Source organism: Cavia porcellus, unplaced genomic scaffold (genome assembly GCF_034190915.1).
Source record: "Cavia porcellus strain 051 isolate PalLab524CR breed Dunkin Hartley unplaced genomic scaffold, mCavPor4.1 scaffold_2, whole genome shotgun sequence".
Taxonomy (NCBI): Eukaryota; Metazoa; Chordata; class Mammalia; order Rodentia; family Caviidae; genus Cavia; species Cavia porcellus.
This window is the reverse complement of record NW_026947485.1, coordinates 56348430-56368840: the sequence shown is the minus strand read 5'-3', so window position 1 is coordinate 56368840 and position 20411 is coordinate 56348430.

Sequence of the window (20411 nt, the reverse complement as noted above, 5' to 3'; positions counted from 1 at the left end):
GACTGACTCTGTTCTGTTATGTCACATTTGGTTTTACTCTCTTAAAAAAAGTGGTAAGAACTGTGGGAGTAATAAAACCCAAAATGTGTAATTGTCATTGTACAAAAGAGAGGAAAAGAAAGTGCTCTAAAGAATATAACTGCATGTATATTTAAGTGTATAAGATAGATAACCATATTACTGAGTTTTGTTGGATCATTGAACAGAACAGTTTGCAGTCTCACTGTTTGAATGTCGACTTTATATGCTTTAATTTTGTAACTTGAACAACTATTTCTAAGATGACAATATATAATTATTAACTAGTGATTTCCTAATGTTTATTTTTTCTGAAATTCTGTATAACTTGTACCTTATTTCTGCTTTTTTATTTTTTTCTCCTTAAATAAAATTTTTTAAAAATCAGGAAAAAGACAAGAATGTCCATTATCACCACTCATGTTCAGTTCAGATTTTTAAACATTAGCTACAGGAACTAGACAAGAGAAGAAAATAAGAAGAACATAAATAGGAAATGAAGATATTGAATCAACGTTATTTGCAAATGACATAATCCTATCTGTAGAAGTCCCCCAAAAACTCCACCAAGTAACTCCTAGCAAAATTCAGAAGCTTAAAAAGATACAAAATCAATGCTACAAAAATCAGTAACATTCCTGTACACTGATAATAAACTCACTACAGAGAAATTAGAGAAATAACACCTTTCACAATGGCATCAAGAAAGATGAAATACTTAGTAATTAGCCTAACAAAGGAAGTAAAACACCTTTACAATGGAAACTACAATGCCTTGAGAAAGGATATTGAAGAGGATATCAAAAAATGGAAAATTATGCCCTTGATAAGCAGAACCAATATAGTCAAAATGGATAGGCCGAATAAATATAGTCAAAATGGTGGTATTTCCCAAATTGCCATACAATTGTCATAAAATTGTTAAAATGCAATCCCAATCAAAGTGTCAATACCATTACTCACATAATTAGGTAAAACTATTCTAAAATTAATCTAGAACCAGAGGATACATAGAATAGTAAAAGCAATTCTGGAAACAAGGGAACATCACAATACTGCACTTCAAGTTATACTACAAAGTTGCAGTGATAAAAGTAGCATAATATTAGCAAAAGAATAGACTTGTGAATCAATGGAACAGAATAGAGGACTTGGAAACAACTCCAGGCACACTGGCAAGCTTATCTTTGACAAAGGGACCTTTCACTGGGAGGAAGATAACCTCTTTAACAGTGCTGCAAAAACTGGCTTTCCACTTGTAGAACAAAATTAGATCTATATCTTTCATCATGCAGTAAACTAAAATCAAAATAAATATTTAAATATTAAAACAGAAACACTAGGGTTGGACAGAGAATTTAGCTCAGCAACATAAGCGCCTGCCTGGCAAGCGTGAGGTTATGAATTCAATCCCGGGTACATTATATTTTTACATTATATATTATGTACATATTATGTCTATAATATGTACATAATATATAATGTAAAAATTTATTTATTCAAAAATGAATGAATAAATAAAACAGAAACACTCAATCTGCTGGAAGACAAAATACTTAAAATTCTTGAAAACATAGGCATAGGCAAGGTCTTTTGGAGTAGAACTCTAATTGCACAATAAATAATACCAAGAATCAACAAATGGAATTACATCAAGTTAAAATGCTTCTTGCACCTAAAATAAAATCAACAGAGTGAAGAGACAACCAAGAGAATGGGAAAAATTGGCAGCTGCTTCTCAGACAGAGAATTCATATCCAGAATATATAAAGAACCTGAAAACAATTAGTCCTCAAAAATTTAAAGACTAAATCAAAAAATGGACTTCTGAAATGAATAAACATTTGTCAGATGAAGAAGTACAAACGGCTAACAAATACACAAAAGAAAAGTTCAGCACTGGTCATTTGAAAATCACAAATCAACACAACACTGTGAGTCCATCTCACTGCAGAAAGAATGGCCATCATCAAGAAATCAATAATAACAAATGCTAGAGAAGCTGTGGGGGCAAAGGAACTCTTTCTCACTGTTGGTGGGGGTATAAAGTAGTATAATCACTCTGAAATTAATATGAACATCCCTCAGAAAGGTAAATCTAGAAATCCCATTGGACCCAGCTGTTTTCCTTCCAGGTATCTACCTGGAAGAGTTTAAAGCCACCATATTGCAGTGACACATGCATATTTATGTTTATAGCAGCATAATTCAAAATAGCTGAATCTTGGAAGCAAAGTTATATGTTCATCAATAGAAGAATAAAAAACTGAGGTATTTACGTGGCAGAGTGCTCCCTGCCATAAAGAAAGGTAAACTTCAGTTGTTTATAGGCAAATGGATGTACCTTGAGACCACAGTGTTAAGTAAAGTAAACCAGAAACACATGATTTCCCTTACTGAGAAAGCCAATATATAAAGTGAAAAATAAAAAAAACAATATGTATGTGAGAGAGAGAGAGATTTGTTCACTGTATTTTAGCTAAGTAGTATTTCAATTTTTAAACAAAGAAACCATGTTTATGTTCCAGTGAATACAAAAGCATATACTTCAACAGAATGTTCTGGAATTACGTCAAGAAAAACAATGGGCTAAATATGAATTTTGCAGTATAAATGCTTAGTATATGTGATATGAAGAAAATGGCTACATCATTTTTCTCAAAATCATGCAAATATTGATTTCATATGTGCCCATTAAAAATCACAGATTAGTGCAATTAACGCAAGAACTTGTTTAAGAGAAAAAGTGCCACCTTTTTGGGAATAATGAACAATTTAGGAAATTCATTTTAGGATAGAAGGTACATTATATATACATATTAAAACTGTATACTGCTGTGATCTTACCATAGATACATAAACAAATGTGCTTTATTTGACTTCAGATGCCTGCATTATCAAGTACACTAAGCAAGTTAAATGAGCTTCCTCTGCTTTCTCATTTGTAAAACTGATAATGTACACAAAACCTTTCTCACACAGAAATGTTACCTCATAATTTGTAGATAAAGGTATTTTATTCTATAAGACATTTGAAGAGGAATATAAAACTGAACAAATGCCTTATTAATATTCCTTTAACACTAATTCCTAAATATCTAAAATCAAGAAGAAAAATGTTAAAGATGTTAATAATTTTGAGCTATTTTTAAATATTTTCTATAGCATCACAGATAGTTTGTTAATAAAATGTAAAGATACGCATTTATATTTTTGGTTATATTAGTTTTTCATTTTCTCAAAATTTAGCATTTTTTCTTTCATGAATTAATAATTTCCCCAGTTATATGTGATCTCTACTTCAAGGAACACAATATTTATAAGCAATGATTCTACCGTTTCTGCATTTAAACTTATCGCTTTATAAGATGGATTTTAATTTATCCATTTATTCTAGAATAATTTTGGATTCTTTGTCCCTTGTGTTCTTTCATGTTTGAGACTCTTCCTAATTGTCTTACTTCCAAAATGAACACTTAACTAACTATAGAGTATTCTTCAATCACATTATCTTTCTTGAGAAATTTTCAGTTATTCTTCTATTGCCCTTGACATTAACTGCTAGACGGAAGACTAGAAGCCTTCTTTTATACCTACTTTTCTACTTATTTGTTGATGTCTCTATTTTGATGACATCAATCATTTTTATGTTGTATCTTCTTTGTCAGTCTTTTATAATTGTCTCTATCTTTGCTTGGTGTTTACTTTTTATTTCCTCCTCTCCTAGGATTATCTTTTCTTGTGTCCATAATTGTATTTTACCTATTGATTTTCCTTCCCCATTTGTAATTTATTTTACATCTATAATGAAATATTCTATCATTGTATTCATTTTTTCTCTTTGTTTTTCAACCTCACTTTGGCTCTCATTGTTGTTTGCACCCAGTTCTCATCTTATATAATTTATATTTGTGCATTAAGGAATCTTTTTGTTTTCCTGAGTTTTCTTGCAGCCTGGGTTATTTTCATTTTTACTGTGATGTCTCTTGTTTTCAGTTTTTAGAAGTATAATAGCGTGATTGTGTAGTCTTCCTGCATCACTGCTTTTGTCAACGTAACTTTGCACCTCCTTCCAAGAAGTGATGGAATCTATCTCCCAATCCCATGATGTTAGTCAAAGATTGTACATTTGAACATCCTGTTTCACAAAATATTATGCAGGTCTTTCAACTATGAAGACAAGTAGAAATAGGAAAGCAGGGCTTGCTCTCCCACACTCTGGAATTGTGCTCCTTCTATGGGGACTTGATCTTAGGTAAGGAATGTATCTCACTCCCAACTATGAATCCCAAAGATCTTTATGACTCAGTTCACTGCTTTAACTCCTGGATATCTAGGGACTCAGCAATACCCATCTGTGTTCTTGGTAGCAAGTCCACTTACATGTTTTGACTGCTCTGAAGTCAGTCTGTAACCTGAATATGGACTCTGCAGTATCTCTGAGACTTAGTTCTAGCCCCTGTTGGTACCCGTCCATATGGTCCTGCCTACCAGGAACCTGCAAGAATCTTGCCCATATGCTGCCAGTCCTGCTGCTCTGGTCTTCATTTCAGATCCTGAAACACCACTGTGACCTGGCTCCAGCACCACTCTACCATGGTCCCAATCTTGTGGCAACAGCCCTGTCAACTGGCCCCAGCTCCCATCCACCATGATGACAGAGGGAAATCCATGAGTTTAGGGACTTAGCAGGAGAGTCTTTACCTGTAAAACTAGTTTGTAAAGAAATAGACTCTGCTAGATCCTCTGTCATGAAAAGATAATTGTATCTTCAAATTCCACAGATACTAACACAATATCCATACACATGTAATTAATTAATCTTTGATAAAAGCACCACATATACAGTGTGGAAAAAGGATAGATTCTTTACTAAATGGTGTTGATAAGACTAGATATCCACAAGCAAAAAATTAAACCCTTATCTTCTGTAATTTACAAGAACAATTCAAAATGGATTGAATATTAAAATGTAGAACCTTAAATCATAAAATATTGTTATGGTTTATACATTGTGTCAACTTGAGAAGTCTAGAATCTTAAGTGACTCAGCAGCTCTACATCCTGGGGTGTAGAGGACAAGTAGTTACCATTCTAGGATATTTTCACTGTGTCAATTTGAGAAGGTCTGAACTTTAACAAGTGATTCAGCAGGGGCCAGGATCCCTAATTTGTAATAACCTCAGCCTGTGCAAGAGGAGGGCAGGCAGATGGTATGAGTGCACCCATCTAGCGGAGCAGCCTTCATACAATAAATGGTAACTGAGGAGGGACTGATTGTTGGTTCTTCAGAGGAGCTCCAGTCTTCACCTTCAGCTTGGCCATCATCTCCTGGCTTCTAGCACAGACTGTTTGACTTCTGTTTGGGGCTCTTGATCCTTCATCATATGTTGGGAGCCGCAGCCCCGAGCCCGGTCGCCTTACTTGGCGGACGTGAGGCCTGTAGGAAAGAGCAAAGCCTGAGTTAGATTACCCCTCCCATCGAGCACGTTAGTTTCCTGCTTACCGCGTAAACAACCCGCTCAATAATATGTTAGCCAATCAGCTTGCCTTGCTTACTTTAATATGATTGGACACTGTATCCGTATATATACTGGTGCCACCCCTGGGGGGAAGTAGAAGCCCGGAAGGAGCCGCGGAGAGCGGACCGGTAGAGGCTTCGGAGCGAAGCCCGGAAGGAGCCGCGGAGAGCGGACCGGTAGAGGCTTCGGGACAGACTGTAGGGAGAAGCACGCAAGGAGCCGCGGGGAGCAGACCAACAGAGGCTTCGGCCGGGAGGATTCCCGGGGCAGGCTGTACGGAGAAGGAAAATAAAAGAAAAGGTTGTCCACTGCCAGACTTTGTTGTGTGTCCTTCCTGCCGGCCGGGAGTGACACCGACAATCATAGACTCTTCAGCCTTTCTTGTAGACTCTTCAGGCTTCCATCACAGTTTCTTCAGTGTTCCTTTGTAGACCCATTAGCCACCTGATACAGACTTAAAAGGAATACTGCGGAAATCTCCAGCCCTTGGGCTGGACCTTCAACCTCCAGCATGCAGACACCCTCAGTGTGCTCCCTTATTAAATTTTGTGGCTGATAATTATAAGCCAATCTTGTAATTTCTTATACAGTTGCATGTCTTGTGTTATATCTACTTCTCTAGGAAACCCTGACTAATGCAAACACCTAGAAGAAAACACAGGTAAATTGGGAACGGAGGTATATTCCTTGAATCTCAGCATTTGGAAAGTTGAGCGGCTAAGGAAGAAAGATCACAATGAGTTCAAGACCAGCCTAAACTACCTAGTAAGACCCTGTCAAAGGAACGAATAAAAGAATATAAACTCCTTACATTGGTTATAGCAAAAGCACAGGCAAGAGAAGAATTAATAAATATAACAGTAATAACCTTAAATCTCCCTGCACAGCGAAGGGAAAGATCAACAAAATGAAAAGTCATCTTGTGGAATGGAAGAAATATTTCAATACATGTATCTGATAATTAGTTAATATAAAATATATAAAGAACCCACAGAATTCAATATGCAATAAATTCAATAAATAACTCACCTTTTAAAAATAGGCCAAAGATCTCAATAAATATTTTTTAAGGAAGACATACAAATGGCCAACAGCTCCATGAAAATTTCAGCATCACTAATCATCCAGGAAAAGTAAATTCAAACCACAACAAGGTATCATTTCACACTTGGTAGGCTAGCCATTAGCAATAGCAAATGTTGGTGAGGATTTAGAATAGCCATTATGGAGAGCACAGAGGTTCTCAAACAATAGAAAGAGAACTACCATGTAATTCGGCAAACCCACTTCTTGGTGTGTACAAAAAGAAAAAGAAATCAGTAGTGAAGAGACATCTGCACTGTCACATTATACAAAATAGGTAGATACAAAAGAGTTTAAGTGTCTATTAATAAATGAATGGATAATGAAATGGAATACTATTTGGCTTTCCAAAAGGAAAGTAATCCTGCCATTTTCAGCAAATAAATCTACAACCACAAGACAGCAGAGAAAAGCAGTTTTGCCTGATTCTACTTATATGTGGGGTCTAAAAGAGCCAAATTAATCCAAAGAGAGTAGAAGAATGGTTATCAAAGTCAAAAAGCTAGGGGAAATGGGAGAAGTGGGTCAAAAGCTATAAACTTAGTGACAAGAGGAGTAAGTTCTGGAAATCAAGAGTGCAACAAGATGACTATAGTCAATAATACAGTATTAAACAATTAAAATTGCTTAAAGAGTAGTTACAAGTGTTCTCAGCTCTCAAACTTTAAAGGACTGGGGATTTAGTTCGTGGCATGAGCACCTGCCTGGCAAGCCACAGTTATGGCTCCAGTACTCCCCCGAAAAAACTTCAAAGAAATGATAAATGTGGGCAATATGCATATGAAATATATATATATATCAGAAATAAATTCTTTGACTTAAATATATACATTTTTGTCAATCATACTTCAAAAAACTGAGAAGAATTTGAACCCTGTGCATTTCTGCTTCCCCTCCTGCTCTCCCTGCAGCCATGTTTGAGTAAGGCTGGGCGAGCCTGTGAGGAACCCAGCAGTGAAGGTGAGCACTTCCATTACCCTGCAAAGTCCAGGAAGCTCCAGATGACCCAACAGCTGACCCCAGACTCATGACTGAGCTTAGTTAAACACAGAAAAACTGCCTCAGTGCACACAGGCCAAATTGCAAACCTACAGAACTGAATTTTAAACAAATGCTTGCTATTTCCAACTACTCAGTAGTTTGTTATGAAACAAGACGCAACTAATATAAATGTCTCCACAATTTTTTCTTTTCATCCCACAAAGACTTAACATTGGCTTCTTTACTTAAAACGCCTACTTTCTCTAGCACTATATGACTGACTACTTGTGTGTCCTTCCTTCCATATCAGGAACAACTGGTCCTTCTTGTCAATCTTTCTGTCTCTCTCCACTTCACTGAATCTTGCCCACTATTTTCTGCTTTGCAAAACCTGAGTGAGGCATGGAGCCAGGGTAGCATCCAGTTGGGAAGGCATTGCAGATGGGTGGGTTTCTGGTCTTATTTATTTTTTCCTGGAATACTGTAAATATTTGTATTCAGGTCCATTCAAGTCATGCAGGTCTCATCTTATCCACTCTCATTCTTCTATCACAGACCTCTGGACACTGCTGTTGTTGCTGATTTTCCAATAGTAAAGAAAAGCCAACTACTTTCATGTTCGTTTTTTTTTTTTTAACTTTCAAATAATTTCCCCTGCTCTAAGGAGTTCTTCTATATTGTTGGAGAAATGCAAACTAGTACAACTACCATGGAAATCAGTATGACGATTCCTCAGAAAACTAAAACTAAAATTCCTCAAAATACTAAAACAAAATATTCTAAGTATCTTCCCTAAAGAGTTAAAGACATCATTACAGGGATACATGCATACCTATGTTTATAGAAGCACAATTTCTAATGACTAAATTTGGAAGAAGCCTGTCCACCAACAAATAAAAGGATTTTTAAAATGTGGTATTTATGCAGAGTGGTATACTACTCTGCCATAAAGAAGGATAACTTTGAGTCGTTTGTAGGAAATGATTGTATCTTGAGACTCTGTTAACTTAAATCAGACACGTCAGCTTTACTGTTACATGGTTTCTTTTATATGAGAAAACCAAAGTGCAAATAAAAGACAGACAACAAGAAATGGGAAGACAGATCTGTCTTAAATGAGAAAGAGATCAAGAGATTGAGGGAGAAGGTAAGGAAGGGAGGAAAAGGAGTTAAAGAAAGGAATGAAGATGTGTTATATGCACATACCAACTCCACACAGAATTGTAAACATTACATAATGAAAACATATATTAATAAAAAATTTAAATGATAATAAAGCTTTGAAATAAAAGCTATATCTCCCTTAATTGAGTCATTAGTAAAATAATTCAGAATTATACCATATAGACCTTTTTCTTCCCTTAAAAAGCAGGTATTAGAGGTTAGAAACTAAACTATGCTTCCACCACCGAATCTTCTGTCCTTTTCCTCATCTGCCATTTTTGAAAGTTTATTCTTTGATATCACACCTCTTTTCCTTACCCTTTGGCTACTTATAATTTGAAGTTTATTTTTCCTTACCAGTTATTCTTTATTGGGTAGAAATATTTCACTCACTACTTGGTCCTGTATTGTGTCCCATTACACAGGGTTACAGAGATGATATCCTGATTTTCCATTTCTTTCCAGAGAAGTAAAACCAAGACATACAGAACTTGTGATTGTGTTGCTCCACCAGCTCTGAAGATTGTTAGTTACCACTTGCAAGACTGTTGAAGAACTTGTGACTCCTAACTAGAGATAGTTGTCACTTGGATCCTGTGTTCACTACTGGAGAGGTCGGAATTCACACAAAATGAAGGTCAGCTGTTCTGGAAAGCCAGTCCGAGGCAATCCGGGATACTTAAACTGTCCCAGTCTTTTTCAGAGGCAGAACCCTTCAGAAAGAAAAAACCTGTACTTTGCAGCCTGCTACTGCTGCCCATTCCTCCTTTATCCTCTTGCTTAAAAGGCCAGATGCTGAAGAAACTCCTCATAAACTGCCTTCTTTTGTTATTCTCAAATCAGAACTTTCAGGAACACTCACTTTCAGTTAAAAGGACTTCATATTTGCACCTTATTTCATGGTCAAGGATATAATGAATTAGTGACCTTCATTCTCCAATCTACTACATAAAACTCATTTAGTTTAATCTTTTGATATCAAACAGGTGAGAAGTTAGAGAATGCACACAAGGTTTAAAGAATCCTGCTGGGAAAATACAAGCTAAAAATCTCCAAATGCTTACAGAAATTCACAAATCACCAGGAGAAAGACTTCAAAGAGAAGCCCAAAAAGAAACATCAAAAGTAACTACTTTTAATTTCCTCTTCTTCAACTATTTTACTATTATATTATACAGATTTTTAATAAGAAAATTTATTAAAGTAACAATTTGGAAAAATAATATAATACAGACAAACAATAATAAATTATCTGTAAGGTTTCCTTTTTGAATTAGACCTAAGTTGTCACATTGTCCGATTCAATTAGAAACATGTAAATTACTCATAAAGTCTTAGGAACAGACTTCCTTTCATAAAAGGAAGGAGAGGGTGATAGCATAATATGAAAATTAGAGGAATTATACTCTATGTGTTATTTCTGAAAATTGATATGTTTACTACAACAGTGCAATCATTTTTGTCATAATCATTGATGAGTTGAAAAAACATGATCATCTCATGAGTTAACTATTCTTTGTTGTTCACCATGTTACATAATTGCAAAGTTGTGACAGGAGACATCAGTTGTTGTTTTAAACTTCGCCTCCGTGTTTCCCACTCTGTAATAGGGTCCTACTTCCACCGCTTTACACAGTGTGGTGCACTCTGGTTCAGGATGTCTCCCGCTTCTGGCTGAAAGTCTATTCTTCTGTGCTCTGTAGCAAATCTAAACATGAACAGCTAGTTCCCCCACCCAACTCAGAATTCGTGTCCTAAATAAATGATATAAAGACTGGAATCTAGATCTCATCATCCAAAGGTAAAATTTTAAATTATGTCTTAAAAACTACTGATACTGTGCCCACCACACACAAGATCCTGTCCTGGTGTGAGGTCTGAGCACCAGGACTTTTTTTTTTTTTTAATTTTATTTAAAAGGAAAAAGAGAAAAAACAAAACAAAACAGAGCAGTATACGGGTACAATTAATACATAACTACAAAAAAAAACAGTAAGAAATCACCAGTTAATAGATTACAATTATCATCCTAGAGACAGTGAGCACCAGGACTTTTAAAGACCCCAGGATTATTAAAAAGTTCAGCAAAAGCTGAAATTGCTATTCTACGTCAGAGAGAATCACTACTCTACCCTCCTCCCTGCCTTTTTTTCCTGCCTTAACCTATGGAGAGAAGCTGCCTGGTTATTGTCTTTTTAAAGTCTAGTTTTTCAGCTTTTCATTCAGAGTGTGAACTACCTTATAGTGATCTAGTGAACATTACCTGCACTGGCCAAAGTCAGTTTCTGTTACTTGTAATCACAGAGCCTCCACTGTTACAATTTTTAAGACTGATTAAAAGATGTTAGCTTTGGAAAACTGTTTTCCCAGTAACTCTCCTATGCCTCTAAAACAAAACTCTTCTCTCCCATCTGCTGGGCCACCATGACTGAATGAGCAGAATATTGATTGTCCAAGGCCCTTAGCCAAGGAGGCAGTAGAAGACTATAATTCACTCTGCACTCTTCTTGCCAAGCCACATACCCTGGCACAGGACTGATCTGCCCAGAGAAGAAAAAAAATGCTTTTGTAAAAAATTTATACAAAAGCACCATCTGCTTTTCAAATGAGAAGCCCATAGAACTAATTTGCCATAAGGGGTGTCTTTTCTAATTTGCACAAAGGAGGTTTACAGGTAGTGGCCCTGACTGTCCACTGTCTTCCTAAGATAATCAATCAATATTTTTCTCTTTTATACTTCAACACTTAGAACACTATCACCACCTAACGACTTTATCTCCCTCACTTTATAGATCTACCTCATACCAACTTTTGTTCGAATAACTCTGAATAGATTTTAGAAAGGCAATAATTTATATTATCCACATATTTATTTCAAGACTTAGTTACTAAATTTCTGTGTGCTTTACTGGCACCTACAAAGGATTTTCAATGAGATGATGAAGGACAGCCAATCCTCTGCACAGTGTCAGAGGTTACAAAGTTAGAAAGGAAGTGCATGATTCTTAAATCATGACATCTATTTACTGAGCCAAAGTGGTGTAGCAGTGTTGGATGTTTCTTTTCCTCTTCCCCTAGGTGAAAAGATTAATGAACAGGATAATTTATTGACTTCCTTGTTTAAAAATCGTAAAGTATTCAACTGAATTAGGACAGTTATTAAATGAAATAATGCATGTTAAAAATTAAAAATGAGGCTTTCAGAAGATTTGCTATGACTGGACAGTTCCAACATGTTTAGCCAACTGATAACCATGAATTTGGTATGGTTCCCGAATAATGAGTTTCTCATTCCAGATTCCTAAGTAGCCTCATAATGAAAACAGCAGATTTCCAGCGATAATACCTATTTGCTTTCACAATCCAGCAGATACAACATTCTTCAGCATTACAGAGACTGGTTACCATCAGCTTTCATTTGCATTAGATTTGTATTATTGGTACACAGGATTTTATTCATTACTTCTACATGGGAATAATTTTCCTTTTATAGTTCAACATGACAACTAAGGTTTTGTTTCAGCTTGGTTTATGTGATTTGACTCTATATTTTATTAATCTTTCAGTATAAAACTTCAATAAATTACAGTGGTCTGAAGAGATGACTATAGATTACAAAGCAATAAAAATAAGGTTCCACTTACAAAAGCACCCAATGGTGTTTATTATTTTATTATGTCAGCATGAAATGAAAAGTGTTATCCTTTCAGTTTAATGTTAATTAAGTCTTGAACACAGTTCATAAACATCTGAGCGAAGGAAACGCATGAACCAAAAGAGTGGTGTTTACAAAAACTACAGGGAGATATGAGATGAAAATGATTGAATTCATGAACTTAAACTAACACTAGCCCTGCAGTTTTATGGAACCCCATGGAAGAGTCATTAAAATATTATGTTGAATTGAGATTATATTATAAAGAATTGAGATTATATTATTAAAATATTATTAAAATATTATAAAGAATTGAGATTATATTAATGAGCTGACACACATAAAGCATTGTATAAACTGCTGCATTGAGTCATTGTCTCTGGAGCTATAGGATAGAGAGTCGTGACTCAAGTTCTTAAATTTCCATTGAGTATTCATATGTCAGGTTATGTCCTTTCAGAGATCAGTTGGAAGATTGTTAAGTCCGATCAGACACTACGATAAGTAGAAAGAAAATAAAAAGTATCTCACAAAATAACCAATCCTTCACTCAGGATATAACATGATCCATTTTTATAAAATATATGCTAGCTTGTCTCTCATGGTACTTGGTGAACAATATCCTTTCATAATTTTAATAAATCTAGAAGCTTGTTGGGTATTTTTTCTTTAATTTCATTTTACTAATATAGTTTAATGGAACTAGAAAGCTGGGTTATATGAGTCATGCCATTTTCTCATGGAGGTAACATTTACATCCATGTTGGGTTGCTAATACTTGACTTTGCTGTTTTCAGTTAAACTGTATCTGGTAATTGATTGAATAGTCTCTTGTAAAATTGCCATTATAATGGTTTATTTGCGTTACTTAGAAAACTTCATTTCTTTTCTAATTATGCTTGACTTACTTTGCCACTCGGCATTGTTGTCCATTAGCTTCTTGTTACTTCTCTTTTGCTTATTCTCAGTCTTAATATTCTTGTGGCTCATTCCTCGTGTGTGTGTGTGTGTGTGTGTGTGTGTTTCCGTCTGTCTGCGTAATTACCCAAGCTTCAATCTTCCTCTACAGTCATATAATTTTATATCTATGAGTTAACTCAACCAAATTAACAATGTCATTTTAATAAGCCCCTATACCAACTATTGAATAATATGCAACCTGTTAGGCATTCTAAAATGTAAAAACTTAAAACAAGAAGTATGTATTATCTCATGGCTTTTAGGTCAAAAATCTGGCTATGGCTTAACTGGGTCTCTCTAGCTCAGTATCTTTCAAGAGATTCTATTCAAGGTAAGGTTATGTCAGATAAAGTTGTGTTCTCATCTAAAAGTTCAGCTGGTGGAGAAGAAGGGTGTACCCACATGAATGCATGGGTTTGTTAGTATTTCTTGGTCCCTTGACACATATATACATCTCATGCCAGTTAGCTTTCCCCAAGGTAGACAAATGTAAAGGAGAAAACACAAGCTGGATGCCTACATTGTTTACAAAACCTCATCTCAGAAGCAAAATCTAAGATTTTTATTTTTTCTATTGTCTTCAGGTCATGATAAACAATTTATTCGATTAAGCCCACACTCAATGCTTGGGCATGTATACAAGAAGTGAGGATAGCTAGGGGCTAATTTGAAAGCTGCCTACCACAACTATCATGCTCAACCATCATGTACAAAATATTTAAGCCTGAACCTGTGATGTCCTCATGCAGCTTAAATATTCCTGTACATTTCCGTATCATAACACCCTTTTCCCTACCATACATGGTCATAGCTTCATATAGTTTTCACTCTTACTGAAATCTGAGTACAACTTGTTGAAACTCAATTTCCTTGTACAATGCAGTGTGATGTATCTTTTCCATTACCATAGACACAGTCTTAATCCAGCTACTATGATCTTTTTTTTCTTGATCTATTTAATTATCTCTATAAAAAAAGATCCACAGTCAGAATAACTTTCCTACAAAAGAATTGTAGCAGAAATTTTCTCTAAGCCGGTGATGGCAAACTTTTTGAGCTTTCAGTGTGCAGCCTGCTGCAACACGCATGCCATAGGTTCACCATCGCTGCTAAGCCTTCCAGTGCCCCCCTTCTGCTTACAGCTTAGATCCCTAGCATGTTAACTACATCACTTAGGTGATCTACCATATCCCATGATATGTTTGCTTGTATCTAGCTTGATAGCTTGATTTATACAATTCTCTAAGTTGAATTATTCTTGAAATTCATAATTCCAGCATCTTTTAAAATCCATAAGATACATTCAAATGTAATAAACCCTTCACTGTTTTTTAATCACTTACTCATTCGTGCATGCAAAAATTTAAGATGGTTTTTGCTAGGCACCAAGCACTAAATACGTGATTTATAGTTTAATATTTGTTGTTTCAGATACTCAAGTCCACAGTTGTCTGTTATACAGAATTTTTCAGCTAATAGTGAATTAACTGATGGCAGAGTGAAATGGATGGTATACCAGGTAATCAAGAATTTAGAAGACACCATAAAATATCCCTTATCATAGCTGAAGGTATTTTCCTTTTCCCCAAACTTCTATATACTATGTACCACGCCTACAGAGCTTATATGACAATTATTGCTTCCTGCTTCATAAGCTAATTATCTTAAATCCATAGACTGTCTCCTAAATTAATCATAAAATTATGATCTTTATCTTTTTTTTTTTTGCTTTGTATATGTAGGCACTCAAGAAAAATATATCAGATTGATGACTGGATAATCCAAAGGGAATACATTATTTTAGCCCAAATTATAACACAAATTAAGGCTATGAAATTCTTAGCATTCTGTGCTTCTTTTTAATGCATTTATCATATCCAAGTGATTTTACACTCAAGCATCTCTTTCCTGGAAGGGATTTTCTGATCTAGTTTTCCCATTAAAGAAATTCTATATCTAAAGGTCTTTATTCTTAAAGTACAGATTCTTTTGAAAATATTACTTAGCACTTCTTTAAGGAAATAGGAATTTAACTATCTCAACTATCAATATTTATCCAAAGATATCTTCAAGACCTTACGTTCTTGCAACCAAATAAACAGTGTCAAAAGTTCAAAAATATCCATTTGAAACATTATGGGAGACCCTTTGGGTACCTAACCAACCATCATATTCCCATACTCTCTTTTATTCCTTCCCAGTTGAGCTATAAATTTGTTCAATCTTTCTGTACAGACTCAGAATTCAGAAATAACTGTGTTATCTATGAGAACCATATATCTGAAAGGTAGAGGAAAAAATTCACCAGCAAGAGCCTAAGAATCAAGACACTTGCATTATCATCATCCCACCCTATTCACACTTCCCAAGTCCCACTCATGATTCACTTTTTGATCAGCAGGAAAAGGAGATTCTAGTAATGTCCAGGTAGGGAAGATAAAGCTCAAGATGCTCCAGCAGCTTGTGAAAAAGAAACCTTTAAGATTTAAAATAGCAAACTTTACATTGGGTATTTGAAAAAGCACAAATAATTTATATTTGAACAGTAACATTTGCCCAGTAAAATACACAGAAACTATTGAGGCATTACATTTGTCCAGAGGAGTAGAATATTAAAGACCAAAGAGCTCCAGTGTTCATCTGAAAATACGAATTTCTTTGTTAAATGCGATCATTATCTTTCACTATGCATAGCATGAAGCTCGATATATGATGGATGGTATCATCTTGCTAACATAAGCTAGGACACCTGGAGACAGATGAGGCCCCTCCTCAGGGAAAGGAAAGTGCAAACTTAGTCAAGATGGAGACATTCATTCCACTTGCAGCAACTGGTGTAGAAATGAACATGTAAATACATCTTTTTTGTTACATACAGCTTCCTTGGTGCATTTGAGTGCAATTTTTGGTTTTAAAAAGGTACATATTTACTTTGACTTTTAAAAATTAAAGTTTACTTTTATTAAATTCACATACCTAATAAGCCAGTTTTTCTCAGTCCAGGTTGGAGGGGTTATTGTACTTGTATTAATAATCTAGCAAAGTTATAATTAAAAAGTTAACTTAAAAGCTAAAAGTGAACTTAATAGTTACAACTATATAAAATATTAATAGTAAACCATGGTTTTATCTTAAAATTTTATCACTGAATTCTCAATATTCTCAGGGTTAAAAGATTCTTAAAAGTAAGTAATAGTCATTTCATAATAAGTAATTTTGAAGTACAATTTCTCTTTTAGTTATAATTGTTTAACAAACATAGATTTCAGCTGGGTCATTAACTGGGTATTTTTCACAAGCCTAAATAACAAAACTTAATAATTTTGAATTCTCTTTATCATTTATAAAATAAATTGTTAATTTAGAGAGGTGTTATTTTCAGCACCTCAAAATCAACATAATCTGTCTCCAGTTTATACACATTAAGCAAATGAATTTTTTCTGCATTTCTAGCACTTAAGATATCAAAAAGTTTTCCTAGTCTAACCCTAAACATAATTAAATTTAATACAATCTTCCCTTTCCTTCCATACTTTTTAAGATATTACTTCTATGTTTTCAAATGATATCTAACAGAAACATGGACATCTGTAATGGTGTGGTCAGTCACTTGAAAGTTCTTTGCCTCAATTCAGGTGAATATCATAAATCAACAAACTGCAATTCTGCTAGCAGTTCTGATGTCCCTAGACAACACTGGATAATGTTAGATACCCACAGCTGACACAGCTGGCTTCTGATCACAGCTATTGTTGAACACCAGGATCCAGCCCTGGTCTGTGCTGGTCCCTGTAGAGTAATAACTCCACCAAATGCTGGTCAGTGCTGCTGCCGGCCACCACCATCTGGTGCCCGCTTTTGTAAGACACCATAGAATTCCGTCATGTGCTGGTCTATGCAGCTGATCTTCCTTAGCTACTTACTGATCACTGGAGCTATTCAGGGCCAACAGCCCCCAGTGTTTATTACTCTTGAGAGAAAGACTCTGTCCATGCTAGACAGGATAAGAATCTAGGTTAGATTTATAGAACTTTTGGAGCCCACACTACCTGAAAAATAAAACAATAGCACATGTATAGGACCACCAAAGCAAGTCTTTATTGGACTCCTGTACGATAGCAGGGAAGCCTTTTAAACTAACCCAAGAAGAGGGTGGGGAATCCTGTCATGCAGCAGCTGCAGGCCTGCTAATGAGTTCAAGTGTAGTCCTCTGATTGGTCCAAATGGGTCCTGGGATCTAAACCAGCTACAGCTGTCCTGACAGTGATTCAGTGAAGGTATAGAAAGGGATGATACAAGATATTTGATTGACAGATATCATACCTCTGGGGGAAATGGGAGATGAAATGGGTGTTCCGCAAGGTTAGGGATGTTAACAGGGGGCCAAGATCCCTCCCTCCTTGATCTTAGCTAGGTTAGGGTTCCATTTTACCCCTACAAAGAAGCAGCACCAGGAAGTGAAGCAGTGGGAGTAGGGAGGGGCACCACAGCTGACAGTCAGGCTGCACTTACACGTAGGAGCAGCCCCAGTAGAGTGGCTCCTACATAACCAGGGAAGATGCAGGAGGCAAGTTATCTCAATGCATTGTGGAGGTAAGGTGGAGCTAAGGGAAGAAAGGAAAAGGGCCCCAGCAAGGCCAAACCATGCCCCTCTCCTGCCTACTGAGGCCCTTCTCCCCTCAGTATTGCCTGATTATTCAAGTTATTGACTTTGACTGAGGTTCCCTCAAGAGAAGCCTGTTGCGGGCCTTTGCAAAATAAGAGACATGCAAACACAAAGTCATTCTTCTAGAGCTGGGTACCTTCCTGTTTGAATGTGGAACTTAAAATATTAAGAGCCTTTTTGTAACCCTGAAAACCTAAAATCAAGCAAAAATACCAAAACTGACAAATCCACACATATGAGGTAATATGCATCTTATTTGTATTGTCACTTTTGGTTGAACTGGTTTTCTGTTACTTGCAGCCCAAAGCATATTAATAAAAAATATCTATCAAAATTCCCAACATGTACCATGCTAAGAGCTTCAGTCTATATAAATGGGGTAAACTGGATGCAGAGAACCACACTGATTCACTTTATATATCAAATACTACTACTGAACCAATAGTAGTATATCTATAGCAAAGGAGTTACATAGGGTAGTATCCACACAAAAGGTCCTCAAGGTATTTTTTATCCTATATTTACACAAAGGTAATGAAAACAATAGAAATAAATAAAAATTTGCATACTTGTTTTATTAATATTTCAGACTATATAAGTAAATGGTTAATTGGGTAAGTATGATATGTGATAAAAAATATGGTGAACATTTAAATTAAAAATTTATTATAGTAAAAGACTTGTCACCGTTAATCCTCCTCCAAAAACTTCTCACTTCCTATACACTTATCCTGTCATTCTTGCAATTTTCTGAAGCAGTTCCGAAAGTCTTCTGTCATGCATTTAGTTGCATTGTTGTGGCTGCCTTGATGTCTTGAATCAATTCAAAAACATTTTCAGCAATTTCTGTCACACAAAAACATTATGTGGTCATCTCACCTATCTTATTCACAGTTCTGGCACCAAGTGACTTCTGGCTCCTCCCTAAACTCAAAATGACAGTGAAAGGTAAACATTTTGAATTGACTCATGCTGCTGAGGCGCCATAGAAGAGCAACTAAAGACACTCTTGAAAGAAGACTCCCAGAACTACTTCAGAAATTGCAAGAACGGTGGGATAACTGTGATCAAAGTAAGGGGGAGTCTTTGAGATGGCTTAATAAAACACATTTTTTACTATTACATAATTTTTAAAATTAAACGCTCACCATATGTTTTGAGCAGAACTTGTATGTGTTCTGGTTATCTACAGATCCCAAAACAACATGTATTTACTTAGAAGCTAGAAATTAGACAGTGTTTAGCTGGAAAAACTCTTTTCTGCTCCCCTGAGCATCTGCTATGCACACTAAAAGCAAGTTATAATCATTCAAAGCCTCAGCACTCAGGGAGAACTCAAATTCTTGGATTGTACACTGAACCACTTAGGCATCTCTATCTCTCTGAGCTCTTCCACAGGGTCTTTCTGGCATACTGTATTCAGATTAACTGGACCTCTGGCTAGCTGTGTTCCCCAACAGGAAGAAAATCTGGCAAAATGTGTCTTATTTGATTCCCCAGGATAGATATAATGTGGTCTCACTTCTTCCTCATTCTGTTCAGGAGATAATCATGGTAGCCCATCTCAGCTGAAGCCTCAGCTGAAGTAGCAAAAAAGGCCAACTGAAACCAGCAATGCTAATGAACTGTTGTTGATGAAGGCCACCAGGTTTATCATCAGTTATATCACAGGTGATTTCTTGAAAGAGACAGAGTTTTAACCAACTCTTTAAAAACTGAACTATCAGTAGAAGTCTATTTTTTATGATAATATATTTTAAGGAATTATTTTTTAAATATGCACTTTATATCCAGAAGCAAAGAAACAGAACATTTTAATTAGATGCTCTGAATGGCTTCACTATCTTAATTTATGAATATCCAATATCCAATCCTTGTCCCTCTTATCTACATGTGCAAAATAATCTTAACTGTAAACATTATGAAATCTTTTTGTGACACAGAATTTGGCAAAATAAATACAAATATCTTCAACTTTTAAAACTTTTGCCAAGCTGAGGTGAAACTGAACTATTAAATAAACTCCAGAAGATTCTAATACAGAGCAAAAATCAGCCTTCATATTCTTACTTTGAGCTAAATTCAGGCTCTTTTATGTCAGGAAATCCTTTCTGTTGTATTCAATACTCCAGTGTAGTCTCCACCCTGCCTAGAGCGCTGCTTTTCAAAAAAATAGTGAACACATAAATAAAGTAGTATTATAGGATGCTCTACAGTTTATAAAAGTTTTGGACATTTTACCTCACAATAACTTGTGACTTAAAAATTATTATTAATGGTACCACTTAATAGAGAAATTAGTAGAGTAAGAAAATTTTCCAAAGTCACAGATATACTGAAGAGTAATAAATAGTTGGAACTG